At 42.4% G+C, this 22,230-nt stretch overlaps 1 long non-coding RNA gene across 1 annotated transcript; it reads left to right on the plus strand.

Moving 5' to 3' along the window:
- Positions 1–8,696: 8,696 nt before the first annotated feature.
- Positions 8,697–22,000, plus strand: LOC129533418 (uncharacterized). Its single transcript, XR_010134023.1, has 4 exons — positions 8,697–9,149; positions 17,666–17,998; positions 19,875–20,002; positions 21,220–22,000. It is a non-coding gene; the product is annotated as an uncharacterized lncRNA (long non-coding RNA).
- The last annotated feature ends 230 nt before the right edge of the window (positions 22,001–22,230 follow it).

A 22,230-nucleotide genomic window follows, 5' to 3' on the forward strand; every position in this document is an offset into this window, starting at 1 on the left:
GGAGTCCTCAGAGCAAGTCATTGCCGTTGTCGAAGTGAGATCTTTCTTTGACTAAGATGGGAATTGTATTTCTCTTGGTTTCTTTCTATTTCATTTGAATTAAGATACGCAAACCTTACCATGGACATTATAGATAAGTTACAGAATTTCTTGGTGGGATAATGTGAGAGTTCATGAGCAACTAGGAGCTGGCTCCAGATGGCACGCATAGATGACACCTTCAGTTACAAACTGTATGCAGATAACATTTTCCTCAGGAGAAATGCTTACTGTTAGAAAATAATGGTGACTTTGCAACAAAAATCATATCGAAAGTCTTAGACGAAACTCTTGTGCCTTTCCACAGGTGTCTTCTAGGCTTTATTTTGGGGCCATTACCTCGAGCACTGTTTCTTGTCTGGTTTTCTAATGTCAGCAACTGAAGAAAAGACCTGTACACACAGGACACAGCATGGTCTGACGCTCACAGTGTTTTCCTTTCTCTCTGCAGAGGGATTCGGCACTTTGGGCAAGTGGTACATACTCTGGGGTCACCCATTTGCTAAGGAAATATCTTAGTGTTGAGAAAGGTGACACTTTCCCCCCTACTTCTGCTGGAGAGCCACCCTGGTTTGAGCTTCCTGCTAGAAATGAGGTTGGGCAGTTGGGTGTGAAAAAATGAAGAGTTTAGTCAACAACTGTGGCCATCCACTGCAGTTCCCAGAAGCAGTGATGTCATTTAAATAGGAATAGGGTGCATCGGGGTGGGGAGGTGTGGAGGAGAGAGTCCGTGTGGAGTGATGGTGAATGTATTTGGGAGTGTGTGTATTTCTCTAGAACATTGATCTTTGGGTCGTGCTTTGCACAGAGGAACATGCTTTCTCTGCACCTCCTGACAGTCACTCTGTGTCCTCCTAGGTTGCACGGAGGATCCCGTGGAAGAATTCATATATGAATCAGATGAGGATGCCCCAGGACCGTCGTAGGTCAGGCCACCTGCTTTTGTCAAAGAAAAAAGATAACCCCTATTTGAATTAAAATATGAGAATCTGACCGTATGTATCATAGGTGACTTACACAGTGTCCTTGGTAAGGAGAATTTAGAGTGAGAGTCTGTTCCCCACTGAGGTTTGATTTAAGATGGCAGAAGAAAATGACATCATCAGCCACTCAGCAGCTTGATTCTCTCCTTGGGGCAAAATCACTTAATTGCCAAGCAACATGGACTTACAGGAAACATCCTCCAATAAAAACTTAGGTTTTTAGCATGATTCGGTATGTCCTGTTCTTATTTTGGGTTCTTTTGGGTGGTCTCATCGTGACAGTCAATGTCCTGGGTCTTCAGTGTCTATAAAGTCCCCCTGCAGCCCTCCTGCCCACTGTCTTGGCATTGCCTCCATTCCTGGTCCCCAGGCTGCAGCGTTGAATCCTGTTGAGCAACCCCACAGGGTTTAGGAAGGGAGCCCGGCTGAGGTCAGAAGAGTTGGCGCCACCCTGCAGGAAGGGTTCCCAGTGACGTCTGGGTCTGCTGTGGCCGCCCCCCTCCGCCCCGGGGCTTTTGCTGCACTGGGGTCTCTGGACATGCGCACTTGTTGTCATCCTCTCAGATACCAACAAGCCCTCTCCCGGCACCTGCAGAAAAAGTGGGGAAAATCCCCGAAGAGGCAGAAACGTGAGTGTGCAAGGGCGGCATGACCAGGGGAAGGCAGACAATGCCTGTGTGCCCATGGCTGCCCTCACTCTCTTGTTGTCCCATCAGAAAACCTAGTGAGCTGAAGGATGAGGCTGCTGAAGAGCCTGAGCTCACTTGTTGTGGCCTGACCTGTTGTGGCCTTTGTACTTATGCTGGAAATCCCTAAAGGCAAGTGAAGGATGCCCTGAGAACATCCTCCAGGGAGCAGACAGCTTCTCCATAGCAGCCCCTGAGCCCACTGGGCTGAGCCTTCCATAGGCTGCTTTAATGAGGGAGGGGCTGAGGTGCCGGTCAGGCTACCAGATGCAGGATTCTGAAGGCCATGCAGCGCGTTCTTGTCTGCAGTGCCACTTAAGCTCATTTGAGGGGACCCAGCCCTGCCCTCCATGTCCCCAGAAGACAACAGGGAGGGAGCTTCACCAATTCGACATGAGCAGCCACTGGGTTGATCATGAATCCCCCTGTTGCATGCCTGCTGGGAAAGGTGTGAGAGGGAGGGAAGCAGCCCCAGGCTTCTTGCCACACAAGCAGCCCACCCAGCCCAGCATTGCACACCTGCGGGCTCTCAGTAGGTCCTGGCATCAAGAAGGGGAAAGGCCAGGATCCAAGACCCGCTGGGATGTGCCCAGTCCCGGGGACCCCCCAGCCTCCATGGAGCCTCGGTGCCTTGGGTGGCCTCATGGCCCCATTTCTCAAGATGAGTGTGGAGGCTTCTGTGTGTAGAGAGCGCTGGTTTGGGCATCAGTGGTTCTGTGTCTGTGTCAGATGCCAACAAAAATACTCGTGAAGACAAGTCAGGGCCATGCTCACTTAGGAGGAGTTGAGGGGCAGGATTCAGGAAGTCACTGTTTTCAATGTATTTTCCAATTTGAAATTCACATATATGAGTGTGTGTTTTTGTGTATTTTATATATATATATATATATATACACACACACACACACAGTCACACACACACAGTTTTTTACTCTTTAAAACAGTGGTTTCCATAATCTTTTTATGCTGGAATGTGTTAAGTGAGAAATGCATGTTTTAGCAAAGCATTAATGATTTTTTAAATGAAAATGCATAGACAGGGTTGGTGGGGATGTTGGAAGGATCAAGTCTGATTGGGCGATAACAATGACGTGCTCCAGGAAGCAGCACACATTTAACGTGCAGCTCTTCTGTCTGGATGGCATGGAGGGTCTGGGTGGAGGGGGCAGGTCACCACCCCACCCTGTGTCATCAGCCCTCCTGCTCCTCCCAGGGCCCGGGGGCATGGGGCTCTGCCTGTTGATCCTTGCTCTTTGTGTTTCAGTATCTGGAGGTCCAGTCCCTTGAAGGCGCCCATGTGCGTGCCTGGGCTCAGTGCCTCCTGCAGGACATTTATAGACACTCTGTGCACAGACAACCCCCTCAGCAGAGAGCAGCGCACAGGCCTCAGTGCCCTGTGGATGGACTCTGGGGAGGCCAGGGGCGCAAGGCCACCTTCTAGGGCCCGAGGAGCCCTCTGAGACCTGTACACCCACCCCAGGGAGCGCCCCTCCCTCCCCCTCTGTGCCCCCCCCAGTGACCCTCGAACCTCTGTCTGTTTTGCAGATTCGTCCGGAAGGGCCGCCAGCCAGTGGATTTCCCTGGCCCCTCAGCCCTCTGGAGCGTACGAGTTTTGGAGAACCCTCTTCCTCTGTATATGCTTTTGACTTTCCTGGACTGATGTAAAAATACTCTTTTCTTTGACCTGTTTATTTTTAAGACACGATGTGATTGTGTCAGCTTATATTTTATTGCTGAAGTAAATTTTCAAATGTTTTATTAGTTTTTTTGGATCTTTGTCCACTCATTTTGGAGTTTTTGTAATTTTGATAGGTGTTCTTTGATGCTTTGTATTGTTTTCTTAATGACTTTTAGCTTAGTTTTTAACAAACCCATAGTACAGTGTTATACCCAAGCGAGTTAGAGAAAACGCCACACTTTGAGATGAATTAAGAGTCCATTATTGGCCAGGCGCGGTGGCTCAAGCCTGTAATCCCAGCACTTTGGGAGGCCGAGGCGGGCGGATCACAAGGTCAGGAGATCGAGACCATCCTGGCTAACACGGTGAAACCCCGTCTCTACTAAAAATATAAAAAATTAGCTGGGCGTGGTGGCGGGTGCCTGTAGTCCCAGCTACTCGGGAGGTTGAGGCAGGAGAATGGCATGAACCTGGGAGGCGGAGCTTACAGTGAGCTGAGATCGCGCCACTGCACTCCAGCCTGGGCAACAGAGCAAGACTCCATCTCAAAAAAAAAAAAAAAAAAAAGAATCCTTTATTTAAGCCAGCGGCCAAAGAGACGGCTAACGCTCAAAATTCTCTCAGCCCCGAGGAAGGGGCTTGATTAACTTTTACACCTTGGTTTAGGAAGGGGAGGGGAACTCAAATGCAATAATTCTACAGAAGTAAAAACATGCAAGAATCAAAAAAACAAATGGTTATAGAGAGAGAAACAATTTAAGAGACAAATGGTTACCAAAAAAGCAACGGAACCAGGTGCGGGGCTCTAAGTCCTTCATTAGAGTTTGATGTGGATGCTCTGCCAGACACGGACTCGAGGCTTTATGCTGTTATCTCTTTGAGCAAAACCCTGGGAACTTCATACACTGTTTGTTCCAGTACCTTATCGGTTAATTGGGCTCCTTTGAAATGCTGAGGATCTGCTTACACAGGTTAATGCCTTGAGGAAGGGGGTTGGGTAAGGAGCCCTTGATGTCTTGTTAATCAAGAGGCCAAATGGAGTTTGTCCGGCTTTCCCAGCTAAGGGAGAGTCTTATTCATATGGGAAACAAGGCTGGGTAATTAAGGAGACAAAAGGGAAAATTTAAAAATAACGAGTTAGAGTAAAAACAAGGTTAGGCATTACAACAGTAAGTTATATTAAGACAATATTTTGGCCGGGCGTGGTGGCTCACGCCTGTAATACCTAGCACTTTGGGAGGCCCAGGCGGGCAGATCATGAGGTCAGGAGATCAAGACCGTCCTGGCTAACACTGTGAAACACCATCTCTGCTAAAAATACAAAAAATTAGCTGGGCGTGGCGGGGGGCGCCTGTAGTCCCAGCTGCTCGGGAGGCTGAGGCAGGAGAATGGTGTGAACCTGGGAGGCGGAGCTTGCAGTGAGCCGAGATAGTGCCACTGCCCTCCAGCCTGGGCAACAGAGCGAGACTCCACCTCAAAAAAAAAAAAAAAAAAAGACATAATATTTTTAATGTTTTTTAATAGCTTATATTCTGTACATCTTTTCACATGTAGAAATGTTAATGGCTGGGCGCAGTGGCTCACGCTTGTAATCCCAGCACTTTGGGAGGCTGAGGCGGGAGAATCACTTGAGCCCAGGAGTTGGAGACCAGCCTGGGAAACATGGTAAGACCACATCCCTACTAAAAAAAAAAAAAAAAGTATATGTATATATATATAAAATTATCTGGGCACAGTGGCACATGCCTATAGTCCCAGTTGCCTGGGAGGCTGAGGCAGGAGGATTGCTTGAGCTCAGGTGGTCGAGGCTGCAGTGAGCCATGATCGCACCACCGCACTCCAGCCTGGGTGACAGAGTGAGACCCTGTCTCTGAAAAAAAAAGTGCTTATTTATATTAATATTAGTTAGAAGTCTACTTGTTTATAGCAGAATTAAACTGGTTTATAGCAGATATAAGCTCTTGGAGGAAAATACTACATTTCATTCCAGGCCCTGAGTCCTTAGTAACTGGCTGTGTGCCCTGTAGGGCTCTACGGTTCCTGGTTGAGGAGCAGAGAGATCAATTGCTCCAGTGTAAGGGGCGAAGAGTTCCTTAGGGAACGGCTGCTGGGCCCAGCTTTGCTATTGTCTTCGCTTTCTAGTAAGCCTTGTGTTGCTAAGGTCCAGCTGTGTGAGTATTAACACACTAACGGTATTGCGAGCTTCTCTGAGCACGTGCAGGCAATTGGCGAGAAGCTTAATATGTGTAAGCAGTGTGAGAGAAGCCTTTTAAGGGTGTTTTCGTGGGTGGGTCAGGTGAGGGAGATGGCATGGGGCTAAGAAGGAAACTGATTAATTCATGTAAAACTGCCATCCCTTCATCACCTGAGTTGTGATGTGCAGGCACTGAGCACACTGCAGGTTGAGAACATACGTGGGTCTTTATTGCAGCCTTGTGCTGTGCTCTTCAGAGCCGTGAGTGTGCTGCTCTTACTCACCATGTGGTTTCTTATAGATTGTTGTGTTTGATGCTGGAAAACATTTTGAAGACAAGACTCCAAACAGTGACGTATGCCACACTAGCTGATTAGAAAATGAGAAACTTACGTTATCAACAGGCTTGGAAGATTCTTGTGGTCCTGTAGTCACCCACATTTCCCTGGTCTTCATCTTGCCACTCCGCTTTATTCTCCTTTTCTGTTGCAGTAGCTATAATGCCACAACTTTTTGGTTTTTTCTCCCCTTTTCTTCCTTCCTGCCAGCACTCAAATGGCCACTGCTATTAGGTGATGGAATTCCACAATTTTTTTCTGTGTATTAAACCTGATATGATTTCACTCAGTTTATCATCGTTAGGGTGCAAAGTAGTCACCTAGAGGTGCCACTCAGTATATAGCACTGTGTTTAGAAATTTAGGGAGCTGTGAAGTATTTAGCCTCTGCTCTCTGAGACTTCAGCCAGGTGCAAAGAGCAGACACAGAGCTGAATGTGAGGTTGAGTTACTTACATCCAGCAGTACCAGAATGTGCCTGGGAATCATGGGGGTGAAAATTAACTCTGACTGAGGCAGGTATCTCTGATGCTTTCTGGAAGGAGGATGGGGTCTGTGCCAGGCCTTGGATGTGGGAGAAGGAGGAGCTGTCAGGAAGCAGCAGTGGCCTCAGCAACGGCACTGTTGTGAGGAACGTGGGCTGTGTTTGGGGAACAGCCAGGGGTTTTGTGTGGCAGGTTTACAGCACCTGTAGGAGACTGCATTGGTAAATAAGCCCAGAAAAGTAGGCTGGGGCCAAATTATGCATGACTTTGAAGGTCAATCTGATGAGTTGAGTGGGATAAATAGAAACTATAAGTAGCATCACCTCCATTGAGGACAGGTTTTGCTGCCAAGAGATTTTTTAGACTTTGTTGAATTGTGTAATTGTGGGTGAAGAATTATTGACCTGAATGTATTTGATCTTTGATTGTTTTAGTATGCCAGATTCTTGGAGGTGAAATTGCTAAGTCAAGGTGATGAGTGTTGTTGAGACTTAATGTTGATTGCAAAATTAACCTCTAAAAAGGCAGTGCCAGCTTGGAAGACCATGACTGACTGAGAGTTCTTGTTTTATCTTGACCTTGCAGAGCTGGGTGTTACAACATGGAGAACCCCTGCAGTGTCCTCTTTCTCTCCCTCCCTCCCCCCTGCTCTCCCTCCCTTCCCCTCCCTCCCTCCCCCTCTCTCTTCCTTGGTTCTTCCCTTTCTTCCTTTTACTTCTCCTATGATAGGCTCTCATTTTCTGAAGAGCCTGCTGCTCTCTTCCCATTTATTTATGATGCCACATTTATCACATTCTTTTTTTTTTTTTTTTTTTTTTTGAGACAGAATCTCACTTTGTCATTGAGGCTGGAGTGCAATCGTGCGATCTTGGCTCACTGCCACCTCTGCCTCCTGGGTTCAAGCGATTCTCCTGCTTCAGCCTCCTGAGTAGCTGGGATTACAGGCATATGCCACCACACCCAGCTAGTTTTTATATTTTTAGTAGAGACAGGGTTTCACCATGTTGGCCAGGCTGGTATTGAACTCCTGACCTCAGGTGCTGCATCCACCTTGGCTTCCCAAAGTGTTGGGATTACAGGCGTGAGCCACTGTGCCCAGCCGCAGCCTAACTTTTGATAACATGCCAGGATCTTTCTTTCATGTCCTCTCAAAGAGGTTAAATATTATTTTCACAATGAGTTATAATTGAGTTTTCTCATGTCAAATATAAAAACAAAATCATATAGTTCATTGACTCACTTATGTCTTACCAGCCTTTTTATTACAAATTATTGTATAGTCAACACTTTAAAGTGTGTCCTATTTTTTCCTAAGTTTTATCAATAGATGATGATATTGATGATGAAATGTTTGATGATGATCATTTAAAGGCTTATTTTGAATAACTGGCAATTCCATGAGTGATGGTATTAAACATATGAAGATCTAGAAGGACTGGAGCCTCTGGAAAAAGACTGGACATTACCTGCAAGTGCTCCTAGTCAGGAATGTTCCAGTCTTTATGGCTTTTCCGAAATTTGACATTAGAAAATCACTATCGTTCTCATTGGATGTTCACATGAAATTTAAGCCTCTGGTTTTCTTTGGACTCCATTTTTTCCAAGTATGAATTAATGAGGAATGCCTGCCTTTTCTTCCTTCTTCCTACCTGTCCCTCAACCTACAGAAAATTCAAAGGCTAACACAATGGAGATTTACATATTCTTCATCCAGATTCACCAGTTGCTAGTGTTTGCCACCTTTGCATTTTTTCTGTCTTCATACTTTCTTTCCTGAGTCATTTGAAAGTAAATTGCAGAGAACATGACATTTTACCCCAGCATCTATCTCTTGTGAATAGGACATCTTTCTCCATAATCACAATTCTATTACCTAACTTTGATACAATAATTTAAATTAATGTACCATCCACATTGAAATTTATGTGATTATCTCCCAAATGTCCTTTATTTGTATTGTTTTCAATCCACAGTTTAATCAGAGATTAACCTCGCCTTTGGTTGTCATATTTCTGTATTCTCTTTTAATTTGGAGTCATTCTTTCATGACGTGTGAAACATTTTGTAAAATCTAGGCTCTTTGTTTTTCAGAGTGATTCGCAATCTAGATACATCTGATTGCTCCCCTGCCTGGACTAGATGAGATTAAGCATTTTTGCAAGAATACAGATTAAACAGTTTCCTAATGAGTGGATTCAGATTAAACATGGGCAGCGTGGTGTACTTCTTAGCGCCTCACACCAGGAGACATTTGAGTCTGTCTGTCCCAGGATTTGTGATGCTGTATTTGGTAATTTTGGCTAAGGTGGAGTGAGCTAGACAATCTCTTTGTGAAGGTAGCCTTTCCCCTTTGTTATTAGTCAGTCATCTGTGGGATGAGACATGAAAGCCCTGTGAACATCCTGTTCCCTGACAACCCTTCAGAGCTGGTTTCAGTGCCACTGCTGAAGCCTCTGGGAAACATTGATTACACTTCACGGTGATGGTGGCAATTTCTTGAATTCCTTCTACATTGACTGCCTGCGTTATTCAGTGAAGCAGACATTGCCTGTTCTCTACATTTCCCCCTTCAAAATGTTTAATTTTAATTTAAAAGATTAATACAGCCAGGATGTTCTTTCAACAGGCAAATAAAAACCGCAGTTTAAACTCTGAGTTTCAATCAGAAACTAACAGCTCTTGGATTTCCCGGGGCTCACACTCCTCTGAAACAACTCACGAAGAGCCTGAGGAAGCAGTTCTCACTGGTAAGTGGGCCAGTTTATTTGTCTCCCCGGGACTAGTAAGTACGAAACAGTTCTTTTGTTCTTAAATTCTAAGTTTGACTTCACCTTTAAAAAATTATTTCTTTGGTATGATTTAGCCTGTTATTAACCCTTTTCCACTCCCTCAAGTCTAAAACTTTTCAAAAGAACTTTTAAGAATACCTGGGTAATTGGTGTTATTAGAAATACCATAGTCTGTATTTCTTGGGCTGAATGTTATGAATGATTGTATTCTACCCAGACATCGAGAATTAGATGTGAATTCTCTCATACGGTAGTAGTTTATCATGTTTATTATTGCCTCTTACTGTTGTGTATTTTCTCTCTATGCAAATTGTGGAGTTTGTCATATGAATGCCAAGTATTAGGTTTACATAAAAGAATGATTTGATGAGAAGGATGCAGTTATTATATTAGATTGCTCAGATTGGACGTTGCTCCATTAACTGTATTTTTCAGGTAATTCTCTACTTACTGGAGGTAGTAGAAGGCACACAGATCATGCCATTTCCCTCTAGTACTTGGATAATTGAGAAAGAAATGGCAGAAGAATGTGAATGGTATTTCCAGATCTTAGCAGGGTAAGTTATGCTTTAAGATGTCCTATGAAGGGCATAAGGAGTCTTTTGTGTTTGTATGATACCAGTTTTTTTCAAAGAAACAATTCCTGTTGACATCTGAAAACTATAGAAAAAGTATAAAAAAGTATAAAAAATTACTACAATAATGTTTCTGTATGTAAGTTTCTTTCACATAATTTTCTTACATTTAAATATTTAATGTCTTGTGTTTAGATCATTCATGTGGAAAGTTCTTTGGCCCAATGTCAAGACATTAAATAAATTTATTTAATGTCAAGACATTAAATAAATTTATTTAATGTCAAGACATTAAATAAATTTATTTAATGTCAAGACATTAAATAAAAAGCAAACAGACCTTTTACCTCGCTAAAGCATATTTGTTTTTCATTGTTTCTGTTTTTTCTGTGCTTGAGACTTGGTCATCATTTCTGACCCTTACCTATTCATTATGCCCTTTGTTAGTAATGTACGACTCATGACTGTAGAATGGCGTTTACTATTTGGAGGGAGTGTGTGTGCTATGGAGACAGTCATTCCATCCTCACAGAATTCTATGAGTGGACTAAAGCAGCAAGAGACAGGATTGTCATCTTAAGGGAGATGAGGTTCAGAAGGCCTAAATCCTGTCAGTGCAGCCTCAAGCCTTGCCTTAAAGATTTTTCTTTCTTGTTTATTTCATTTACACCAATTCAAGTTCAAGGTGCTAATTACCACATCTAATTCATTGCCCCATCCACAGTGTCTCACTACTCTGTCATGCTTGAAAGCAGCAGATTAATCTTGTTACAGTGGCTTTTTTTGTATATAATATTCTCTATGTCCCTGTGTTTCATATTAACAGTTCTTAAGGTATTGTTTCATCTGGTCCCACAGTATCTGTCTCTTTTACTTTCTACATTTTTCTCTCTTCTGTCCCTAATCCAAATTATAACCATCTTGCCAGTCTTCGGTCATGTCTTGAGTTACTTTTTAATCATTCTAGACTACACGAACTGATCTGAACTCCTATTACAGTAACTGTATTCCACAGTATAGTACTTTATTATGGGTAGAAATGCATCACTTACCTAGAAGTTGCCTATTCAGCAGCTTCAAGAATTTGTAATTAACCAGAGGAAGCAGTTACATAGAAATAAAATACAAAGGTATTTTCTCAGGCAGCTAGGATGAGTGTTCCAGAGTCCATGGGTTTTCCTCCCAGTGCTGTGCTGTAGACACTGGGACATGTGTGTAACCGTGATGTGCGATACCATTGATGTGTATGTGTGGGCAACAGTGCAGAGTTTTGTAATTTTAATCTATTTAGTTAATGGATTTCCAGTCCTCAGCCAGTTGGAGGTAGCAAATTAGGAATAAGAAAGAGATAACAGGCCAGGCACGGTGGCTCATACCTGTAATTCTAGCAGTTTGGTAGGATAAGGCAGGGGGATTGCTTGAGCCCAGGAGTTCAAGACAGCCTGGGAGACCCTGTCTCTACACACACGCACGCACGCACGCACACACATGCACACACACACACACACACACAGCATGCCTATAGTCCCAGCTACTTGGGAGGCTTAGGCGGGAGGATCACTTGGGCGCAGGAGGTGGAGGCTGCAGTGACAGAGTGAGACCCTATCTCAGAAAAGGAAAAACAGAAGAGAGATAGCATCTATTAGTTTTGATTTTTGTCAAAATGTGATTGTTGATAAGCTTTATAAATAGGTCAATCTGTGGTGACTTAATTTTGGGCTAAGATCTTGTTCTGCTGTAGTACGGCAACTATTTGATAAATTAAATGACTATTGAAAACAATATATTTAGTTTGAATATGGTTGAGTCTCACAAATTGTTGGGGAATCTTGGTCAGGTTGTTTCAAATGAGAGAATGGTCAGGAGCCTTCTGAGTGATAGGTGTGCTGCTTGGTGGTGTAGGTCATATGTAGATAATCTCCCTTCTGAAAACTTAGTAGGAAAATAAAAAATACTTGGATAACTGTAAAATAACTTGATTAAAGCAGAATCCGCGTCATTGGATCATGTAGTGCCTACTGAAAGAAGTTCTCAAGTTCTGATTGAGTTCTAAAAATTTTTGGCTGTTGGAATTCTTCATGTGTGAGTACAAACATAATTTCTGATGATCCATTTCTAGTCCATCTCCGAAGAAAGTATTTAACCTGGACCAGGCGTGATGGCTCACTCCTGTAATCTCAGCACCTTGGAAGGTGGAGGCATGAGGGTTTCTTGATGCCAGGAGTTTGAGACCAGCCTGGGCAACATAGCAGGATCCTGTCTCTACAAAAAATTTAAAAACTAGCTGGATGTGGTGTTGCATGCCTGTATTCCTAGCTACTTGGGAGGCTGAGGCAGGAGGATCACTTGAGCCCAGGAGTTGGAGGCTACAGAAAGCTGTGATCTAAGCACAGCACTCCAGAGCAAGACCCTGTCTTTAGAAAAAAAAAAGAAAAAGCCAAACAAACAAACAACAAAAAAAGAAAGTGTTAAATCCATAAGATGTCCACGTATGTAGGAGCCTCCCAGCTCTCTGATCCTGAAGCCGTGAAGGGAGGCAGGTAGTGTGGAGGCCAGTGCAGCCTCACCTCTGGCAGCTGAGGATCAGGGCAGAATGTGGAATGAACATCCACATCAAAGCTTGATTGCTTGGGTGGCATAAAAATCTCTACCTGTAGGTCAGCCTTAAAATGCATTACTTTATAAAGTGATGATTATTCCCCTAATTTGAGGCCATGCAGTTTGTGTTACCTGAGAGAACCATATTGTGTCCTTGATTTAATAAGTAGCCTGCCTTCCTTATTGTATGACCTCTACAGAACTTAGAAATACAAGCTACTATATTAAGCAAATTTCTTTCTCACTTTCTGTCTTGATAAATTTGCCTACTCTGGGTAACCTCATGTGAGGGGAATCATACAACATTTGGCTTTCCGATTCTGGCTTATTTCATTTAGCACGATGTCTTCAAGGTCTACTCATGTTGTAGCATATGTCAAAATGTCATTTTTTATGGTTGAATAATATTCCATTGTATATATGACTTTTTTTCTCTCTTCATCTGTCAATGGGCAGTTGGATGTTTTGAGTCTTCTGGCTTTTGAGTATAATGCTGCTATGAATATTGGTGTACAAATACCTGTGCAAGTCCCTGCTTTCAGTTTATTTAAATATATATGCAGAGGTGAAATTGCTGGGTCCTGTGGTTGCTCTATGCTTAATGTTTTGAGGAACTGCCACGCTGTTTTCTACAGCAGCTGCACCAGTTTCCATCCACCAGCAAAACGGCAGGGATCCAACTTCTCCACATCCTAAATGACACTTTTACCCCCTTCTTTTTATTATAGTTATCCCAATAGGTGTGAAGTGGTGGTACATCACTGTGGTTTGGATTTACATTTCCCTGATGACTAGTGATGTTGAACATCTTTTCATGTAATTATTGGCCGGCCATTTGTATGACTTCCTTGGGGAGCTGTTCATTTAAGTCCTTTGCTCAGTTTTTAATTGAGTTGTTTGGCTTTTTGTTGTTGAATTGTACAGTTCTTTATGTCATCTGGATATTAATTCCTTAACAGATATATGATTTATAAATATTTCATTCTGTAGGTTGTCTTTCACTTTCTTGATTAGTCTTTCATGTGCGAAAATTTTTAATTACAATAGTATTATTATGTATGTTTTCTTTTGCTCCCTGTGCTTTTGTTGTCATATCCACGAAGTTGTGAAATTCAATGTTGTAAAGGATTAAGCCTTCATCAACACACAGGATGGATGCCTTTCCATTTGTTTAGGTTTTCTTTCTTTTAACAGTGTTTTGTAGTTTTCAGCATGTCTTTTGCTTCCTTGACTAAACTTATTCCGAAGTACTTAATTTTTTTAGATGCTATTATAAATGGAATCGCTTTCTTAATTTATATTTTAGATTGTTTATTATTGGTGTTTAGAAACGCCTGATTTCTGTGTATCGATCTTGTGCCCTTCAATGTTGAATTTATTTACTAGCTCCAGTAGCTCTCTTGTGGATTCTTTGGGATTTTATGCATATAGGATGATGTAATCTGCAGAGAGAGATACTTTTACAGCTCTTTCCAATTTGCATGGCTTTTATTTCTTTTCTTTCTAATCGCTGTCTGTGATTTCCAGTACACTATTCAGTAGCAGCAATGTAAGCAGGCATCATTTCTTATTCCTCATCTTATAGGGATAACTTTCCATCTTTATCACTCAGTGTGATGTTAGCTGTAGATTAAAACAAATACCCTTTATCATGTTGAGGAATTTCCCTTCTATTTCTAGTTTTCTGAGAGTTTCTATTATAAAAAGGTGTTGGATTTTGTCAAATGCCTTTTTTTTTTGCATTGTTTAAGGTGATCATATAGTTTTATTAATGTGATTTATTACATTTATTGGCTTTCTTATGTTGAACCACATTGTCATTCCTGGGATACAGCCCACTTGGTTATGGTGAATACTTTTTTTTTACATGCTGTTTGATTTTTGAATACCAAAAAAAAAAAAAAAAAAAGAAAGAAAAGAAATGCAGCTCCTTTAAGTCTCCTAAAGGCTGCTTCAGCCAGTGGGTTTGAAACAGTGATGGGCAGCTTCTGTGTACCTGTCCTGGGCAATCAGAAGCAGCAATTTGCAGTCAGGACATAGAACCCTGATAAAGCGGAGGCAAGTTTCTATTGCCAAATGTGGCTCCAGCCATCTGCCCTAGAAACACAGATTACTTTCTCTACATTTGTTGGCCATGAGCCTGGGGCTGGGCAGCCACTGTTATGCTGAAGCCTGAAGTTGGTCCACATTAACTGCACTTTACCAGCTAAGCTTTTTCCGTGGTAGCTGGAAGTGTTCAAAGAGACCTCAGAGTTCTAACAGTTACTCCAGAGAGTCTTTTTTCAGTACACTATGGTTGTTGACTAGGTGGAGACACACATTTCTGGCACTTTCTACTTTGCCATCTTTCCTAATGTCACTTCTTGTTATCTTTTCATTTCTAACATTATAGGCAAATAATCAGAATTTGGTTTGGAAAATCTAACTAATTTAAATGTTTAAGGTTATCTATATAATATATATATTTCATGGATCTAAGAAGATGAACTAAATGCGTTTTTGAGGGGTTTTAGCTTTACATGGTTTTAGTTCAGCATTTTATATGATTCCATTTTCTCTTTTTTAGCATATGAGACATAATTCTTTGTTCCCACTTTTTTAGTGGTTGCTCTAGTATTTGCAACATACATCAAGAATTAATCCATGCTCACTTTCAAATGACATTATCCTGCTTCCACAGTAGTTTGAGTACCTCATAGTAACAAAAGATTTCTAATTCCTAAGCGTAATGTGCTTAATGTAACTGTGTTTTTCACCTTTTTCTAAATTGTAACTTTCTCTTGCTAGCTGGACACCATATATTAAGTAAAAAGAACGGCTTTCAACATGTTGCGGTAAGACGTTGGAGAGGGGAAGCATTCCACAGTTCTGGGATGTGGTCTCAGTCTTTAAGTGAGCCTGTGCCTTTGGACTGTGCACTTCACAAGTGTGTCTCAGTCTTTACCCTCTCAGGTTGAACAGGGTGGCTAGAGGGAACTGGAGTTGGGTATTTCCCTTCCTCTAGGCTAGTGAGGCTCAGCTAAAACCCCAGCAGGTTAGGCTCTGGTTAATCAGTTTTCCTGAGGGCTGACCTGATTAAGAACAAAGTGCCATGTCATGTTTCAAAGTGGCCCCTTTCCCCCTCCCTGCTGGAAGTCCAGAGGGATTTTTCTCCAATATTTGCTGTGAGAACCTGGTCATGTTCCTGGAGATAAAACTCACAAAAGCATAGGGGCCCACCTATGACTGGGCCCTCTGGAGTTTCTTGTTTTGTTTTGTTTTGTGTTTTTTAGTAGAGACAGGGTTTCACCGTGTTAGCCAGGATGGTCTCGATCTCCTGACCTCGTGATCTGCCCTCCTCGGCCTCCCAAAGTGCTGGGATTACAGGCGTGAGCCACCGCGCCCGGCCTGGAGTTTTTAAGCCTCAGACTTTTCCACACTGAGCATGCAGCAGTTCCTCGATTGCATTTCCGGCTTCCCTACGCTGGCTGTGGCTACTGTGGGGGCCTCTGCTTGGGAGTTTATGCTCCCATATGTTATAATTCTCTGCATTCATCTATCTGTCTCTCCAGCTTTGGAGGCGGTGGTTTGTGCTGTGACTTCACTTCTCTCAGAGATCTCAGAAGAATTGTTGACTTGTCAGTTTGTTCATCTTTTTACTTGTTGTTGGGATGGAGTGTTGACTTCCAAGCTCTTGATGTGCAGAACTGGAAGCTAGAAGTTACAACTGCATTTTTCATTCAAGATTATTTCAAGTTGCTTTGCGGGCGAGACAGCTGGTTTTTCACATTGTGCTTCTTTTTCATCTTTGCAAGTGTTGTATATGAAAAGTAGTTGTCTAGTTTTACATGGTGTTTCTTTGTCATCTTTGTCCTTTTTCTATTGGGGTATTCATATCTTAACTATCAGTTTTGTGAGGTTTCTATGTTATGGAAATATATTGATCTTTATGCATTTCAGCCTTTAATGTGTGTCAGTTTCCTAGGCTTGCCAGAACAAATTACCACAGTCATGCTGGCCTAAAACAAGAGAAATTTATTCCCTCAGTTTTCTGGAAGCCAAAAGTTTGAAATCAAGGTATTGGCAGGGTGGTGCTCCCTCCAAAGGCTCTAGAGGAAAATCCCCCCTGGCTGTCTCAGCTTCTGGTGGCTCCAGACATTCCTTGGCTTGTAGCAGCATCATTCCATTCTTGTCTTTCTGTTCACTTGGCCTTAATGTCTCTGTCTGAAAATTTTCCTTCTTTTCTCTGATAAGGACATTGGTCATTGTGCTTCAGATCCACCCCAAATCCAGGAAGACCTCATCTGAAGATTCTTAAGTAAATTGCATCTGCAAACACCTTGTTCTAGAATAATAATATGACAATTTATAGTTACCAGGCTCAGGACTTGAATGTATCTTTTTGAAGGGACACAGTTCAGACCATTAGAGTATTATACTTAGATGTTATCTACTGAAGACTATAAGCTAATTAATCTGTATATTCTTCTAATACTTTCACATCTCAATCTTTACGTCAGCATGCTTTATTTAGCATTTTAATGTTGTGACTTCCGGAAGCTGAGCCTTATCAGGCCGTTCCCTTTCTTGCTCATCTTACAGCAGAAGGGACTGCTGTTAATATGTTTTATTGGTCCTTGAGACCACGGTGACAGCCAAATGTCCACAAACAGTATTGAAGACATCTGAGCCCCTTTTCAGCAGTTATAATTTTAGGAGAGACTAAGACGTGCCACTTGGAAAGATGTGATGGAGAGCGTAATTTTAAGGCACTGGCTAAATTTGCTGTGTCTGCTACAAATTTTATTGGACTCCTCAGGGGCATTTGTAGTATCCACTATTTTACTCCTAGGAAGAGACACTAATATCTGTGTTTTCAGGGGCCGTTACTCGTATTAACTTTAGGAGGTTGGTCACACTAATGGGCTGACCACCCTTGTAGAGACATTGGTGGGTAATGATAAAAGTTAAGCTGACATTTCTATCATTCTCTCATGAAACGGATACACAAGACCCACTTTGGTATCTGAACCTGTTGATGTCTGGGGCCCAGGGGTTGGGAGCCCTGATGTAATGGAACCTGAGGCCACTTTCAGCATCTGAATCCGTCGATGTGTGTGTTTTCCATGACCACGTCATAGCTTTTGGTTTGGTCAGCTGCTTATGTTTGGTTCACATGTAGTCTGGAATACAGTCAAGAGTGTATATGGTTCCTTCAAATAATATAACTTTTATATCAACTATATAATTTTCCCATAAATTTTAGTATGAGTTATGAAACATAAAACTTACTATTGCTCTGTTACTGATTCTCTCTTAAAGGAAAATGCAAGAAAGTATGTTCCGGTGAAGACCCTCAGCTCTGTTCATTTTCATGATGCAAATGCCCACAAAGGTGGTTTTGACCTGACTGACCCTGTGCAAGGAGGCACAGTCTCCTCACCAGCATAAGCACGTGGCATCAGATGCGGAGACAGTTTTGGACGTGGATGGATGTTTACACACTGAGACTCCTTCAGTGTCCCTTTAAGAAAATGTGGACACAGTGTCTCTGAAGCCTGTTAGTGACCACAGAATTAATTTCACTAATACCTTTCGGTCACCGACTCCTGAAAAGAGAACATGTGAATATCATGAGTCCGTTGAAAAAAGACAGTAAGTGGGCTTGAAAAAACAGAATAAAAGAAACACAAGTTTTCATTTTGATCAGGGTTAAAAGGATGCCGTTAAGGAACAGCTGCCTTCCACCTGAATGAGTCACTAGCTGCTAAAACACTTCTGCTTGTCTGTAAACATGTGACTACAATTAGGTTTATATTTCTCTGAAGAAACTGTATTGTGTTATCTAAATTTGTAACGTCACATTTGAGAGACTCAGTGATTAAAAACAGCTATTTTCACTGTAGTTAAATATGCCTTTGATTCTGATTTTCAAACAAAAAGAAAACATACTTTTAGTAAAAATGTGTCTCAGAGGAGGAACACTATTACAGTTTTTCCACTTTTATTAAGTGGTTCTCTGCTCACTCCCTTTTTCCCCACCAGAATTGCGGAGGACTCAGGTATTCCTATTAACAGATAAGTTATTCCTTACCTAACCTCTTTTAAGATATACAAGCGCATAGATTCCAAGTACAAACCTTTCAAGGTAGGAAAATGTCCTTCTCAATATATTCCCGTGTTCTCATGGCTTCGATACCCAGGGAATCTTATTTAAATTGGTTCACTGGAGGCAGTACCTACAGGGTGTTTATAAGAAACATGAAAAATATGTCACAAGTTATCAGGGATGCAATTTTTCAACAAGTTCTTTGATTTGCTTCATGTCCTTTCACTTACACCTAACTTGATGAAGAAATCCAAGAACATCTAAAACGAATCATGCCCAGATTGAAGGGCCGTATTTGTCCTATCCGAACTCACATTTACGTTGCAGTAGCTGTGTTGCACTTTCATACTGTACTAGGATGTTAACATCATATTCTTCCTCACTTTTGACTGAGGCTTTTAGATAGATTCCAGCCACTTCCAGTAGGTGCTAACCACTCCCAAATTCCAAGCTTGTGGTATAAACTTTAAAAGTACATTTAGGTTTTCTCCCGAGTTCCTGACACAGAGCTTCACAAACCCTAGGAATTTCCTGAATAAGAGTGTCTTTCGTTACTCATACAAACCCCTTTGGACCATACCTGAATTTATGCCAGCAAGATGGCTCATGGATGTGGGGCGGGGAGACGGGCTGGATGGCTTCAAGATAAAGGCTGTTTGCCAGAAAAACCAATCATGTCATTAGGGGGTTGGAATTTTCGCTCTCCCAATCTCTGGGGAGAGGAAGGGGGCTAGAATTGAGCCCAGTCACATGGCCAATGATTTAAGCAACTACACCTATAAAATGAAACCTAGATAAAAACTCAGCGATAAGGCTTGCAGAGCTTCCTGGTTGGTGAATCTATTGATGTGCTAGAAGACAGACCAGTTGGAGAGGGCACAGAAGCTCTGTACCCTGGACCCCTCCAGACCTTGCTGCCCTGAGTATCTCTTCACCTGGCTCTTCATTTGTATCCTTTATAATAAACTGTCATTATAACTATAAAAAAAGAGAAATAGATATTTGTACATTTTGGATAGGGTGTATATTCATGTGGGCTGTGTCAATCTTTTAGGTTGGAATATTTAAGTGTTTTATAGTTCAGACAAAATTTCAAATATACTAGTATAGGGAGAATTGCTCAGAAATCGTACCTTTCATCAGAGTTCTAGTGGAAATGTACCTTTCTATGTCTTAGCATTTTTTTCTTTATTTCTCAGTCTCAATTATTGACTTATTTTCATGAGCACAGCTGGCTTGTCTGCCATAAAAGAGATATTTTCATTTGGGGAAATGGATTTTTCTTTTTCCAACACATTTTGGGCAGATTTCAGTGCTGTTGGTAATTAAGGCAGTCATCTAGATAAAACAATTATGTGAGAATGTCATATCATTTTAGTTGTTACATGTGTCAATGGATAGTTTTGGAATTCTGTTTTTTAGAAATGAATCTCACACAGAATGTGGTCTATGAAAATGAAGAGGGCAGAGAGGTCATGGACCTTGCCTGTCACACATCTTTTACGGGCAAACAAAATGTGATGAGATGACTGAAGACTTGAGATCCGGTTGTAAGTATATGATGAGCACATTTGTTGTATGGTTTTCATTGTTTCTGAGGTTGCCCTACTCAGCCACATCAGATCCCTTTGGGACTATCATTGTATTCTGGAAGCTCTTCAGTTACTTTCATAGGAACCAAGGTTTGAGTGAGCTGGTCTTCATCACGGTAGAAGCCGAACCATTTATTGAAGCAAAGCCAATGAGTGAGAAGAGCAGTCTTCTACTTCTGTGTAGACCCCATAGTATTGCAGGGCTGGAAGGGACTTTAGGCTTTGCTTGTCCACCTTAAAAATTCTGTCCTGAGTGAAAGAAATGTTCTGGTAAATGAGTCATTATAAACAGCAGCCCATTTTAGAGTAAAGGCTAAGAAGTGTGATAGAAGTGATGGAAGAAAAGTGACAAAAAAGATAAATGAAACCTGAGGGGATAAGAGCATGAAAGGAAGCAGTTAGGCTGCTGATCAGCATAATCTCGACAGTGAAAGTACAACCTGTCTCAGGTCTGCAGAACGGCGGGTCATGGCGTTTTGAGCTTTAGCCTGTGAAGATGCTGTGCCACCAACCGCAGGGCCTGGGCGCCTCTATAACTGGAAGGAGCCACGGTGCTCCCTGGCCTGCCAAGCCCATCCTTATTGTGAATAGGCTCAGAAGGGGCCATAGGAGAAATTATTCTACCCACCGCTTGTACTAGGCTCTCCCAAATGTCCAGTGGTGTGGAATGACCGTGATAAGTCATGCGTTATTAGAGCCACATGCGTTTAGACACAGGAAAGGGACGGGTCCACATGAGAGTTACCATCTTTGGCTCTTCAAGCACAGGCAGCAGCAGGGACAGAGGAAGGGCAGGGCCCTGCGAGCCGGCTGCGCCTCCAATCCCCACTCTGCCTCGTGAATAATGTATTTAGATTTTCATTATAAAGTTTACACAAGTCCCTCACATTTTCAAAAACTTACTTGACTCTGGTCCTTTATGTAAATTTCAGATATGACTGGTGTATACCTCCTGTTTATTTTCCTCATATTATATGTTTTACAAAGCAACAAACATAAATTTTCTAATAGCCTGCATTTCCCGTTGCAAAATAACTCCTTTGTGTAGACCACATCTAATTCAGAAAGATAACCCGTGTAGATTCCTTTATTACATTACCTGAGTTTATACCAGCATGACTTGAATTTGTTGTATTCAGTTTATCTGATTATTTTTAAAATTTTGTCACACTCAGAGTGATACCACCAATGAGATGAGCACCACAGTTATTCAAGCCAGCCCAGCCCTGTCCGAGGAATAGACTGTGGAAAAATTGAGAGAATTTCCATTTCAGAATATAGGAAAAGGAACATAAAGGAACATTACCATCTATGATCCCAAACGACTCTGATATGAAAAAATGACTGCAACTACTTCTCTGAGTAGCAAGCCTAAAGATGTAAAACCTAACCTTAGATCAAGTGAAGATCCTTCCTCCAAAAGTGGAGATCTGTTGGAACCCAGTGAGGTGGATTGGAGGTCAAACCTCAAGAAAGTGGACCCGATCGGGCTGGCTCTCCTGAGCAAGCCAGGTCTGAGTCGTCAGACGGGGTCAGCTGCTCACACCTCCCTGTGTCCTGCCAGGAGACTGTAGATGATGATCAAAGAATCATCACTAAAGCTACGTCAACTGCAAGTTGTGAGCTCAGAGGCCGGGACCTGTTCCCAGCGGAACCATTCATGGCTCTGCAGCTGAGACGCAGAACATGGGGCTGCGGTGCCTGCACTCTTGATGTCACCCCTCCCAGCACAGCTTCCTTCAGCCAGAGGTATTGAAGAACACTCCCTTCAGCTGGAAGTGTCGCCCTGCCTCAGTGCCAGGCTGGCAGGGCCATAGCCTGTGGCTTCTCAGGAGGCCATCCCTATCCAGCTGTCACGGGAGAGCATGTGCAGAACTCTGTGGCTGTGGAATTTGGGACCAAATACCAGCTCTGGATGGATGGGCACCTCTTCCATTTGCGACCCATATTCTGATGCCTCACATCGGAACCTGCTAAGCACAGCGAAGCCTTTTCCTGTGCATTCTATTGGTACAAACTGGAAAGAAACCACGAGATTCAGGAATGACATCAGTACTGGGTGAGATGCTTTTGCTCTGTTACTGTTGTTGTTATTTCCTAGTTGAATTTTTTCAAATGACCCCACAAAGCTCGTTTGTTTCAAGGAGTTACTGGTTGGCCTTAATTTCTTGTAAGTTTTGTGCTTT

The sequence above is a fragment of the Gorilla gorilla genome, chromosome 4 (assembly GCF_029281585.2).
Source record: "Gorilla gorilla gorilla isolate KB3781 chromosome 4, NHGRI_mGorGor1-v2.1_pri, whole genome shotgun sequence".
Classification (NCBI taxonomy): domain Eukaryota; kingdom Metazoa; phylum Chordata; class Mammalia; order Primates; family Hominidae; genus Gorilla; species Gorilla gorilla.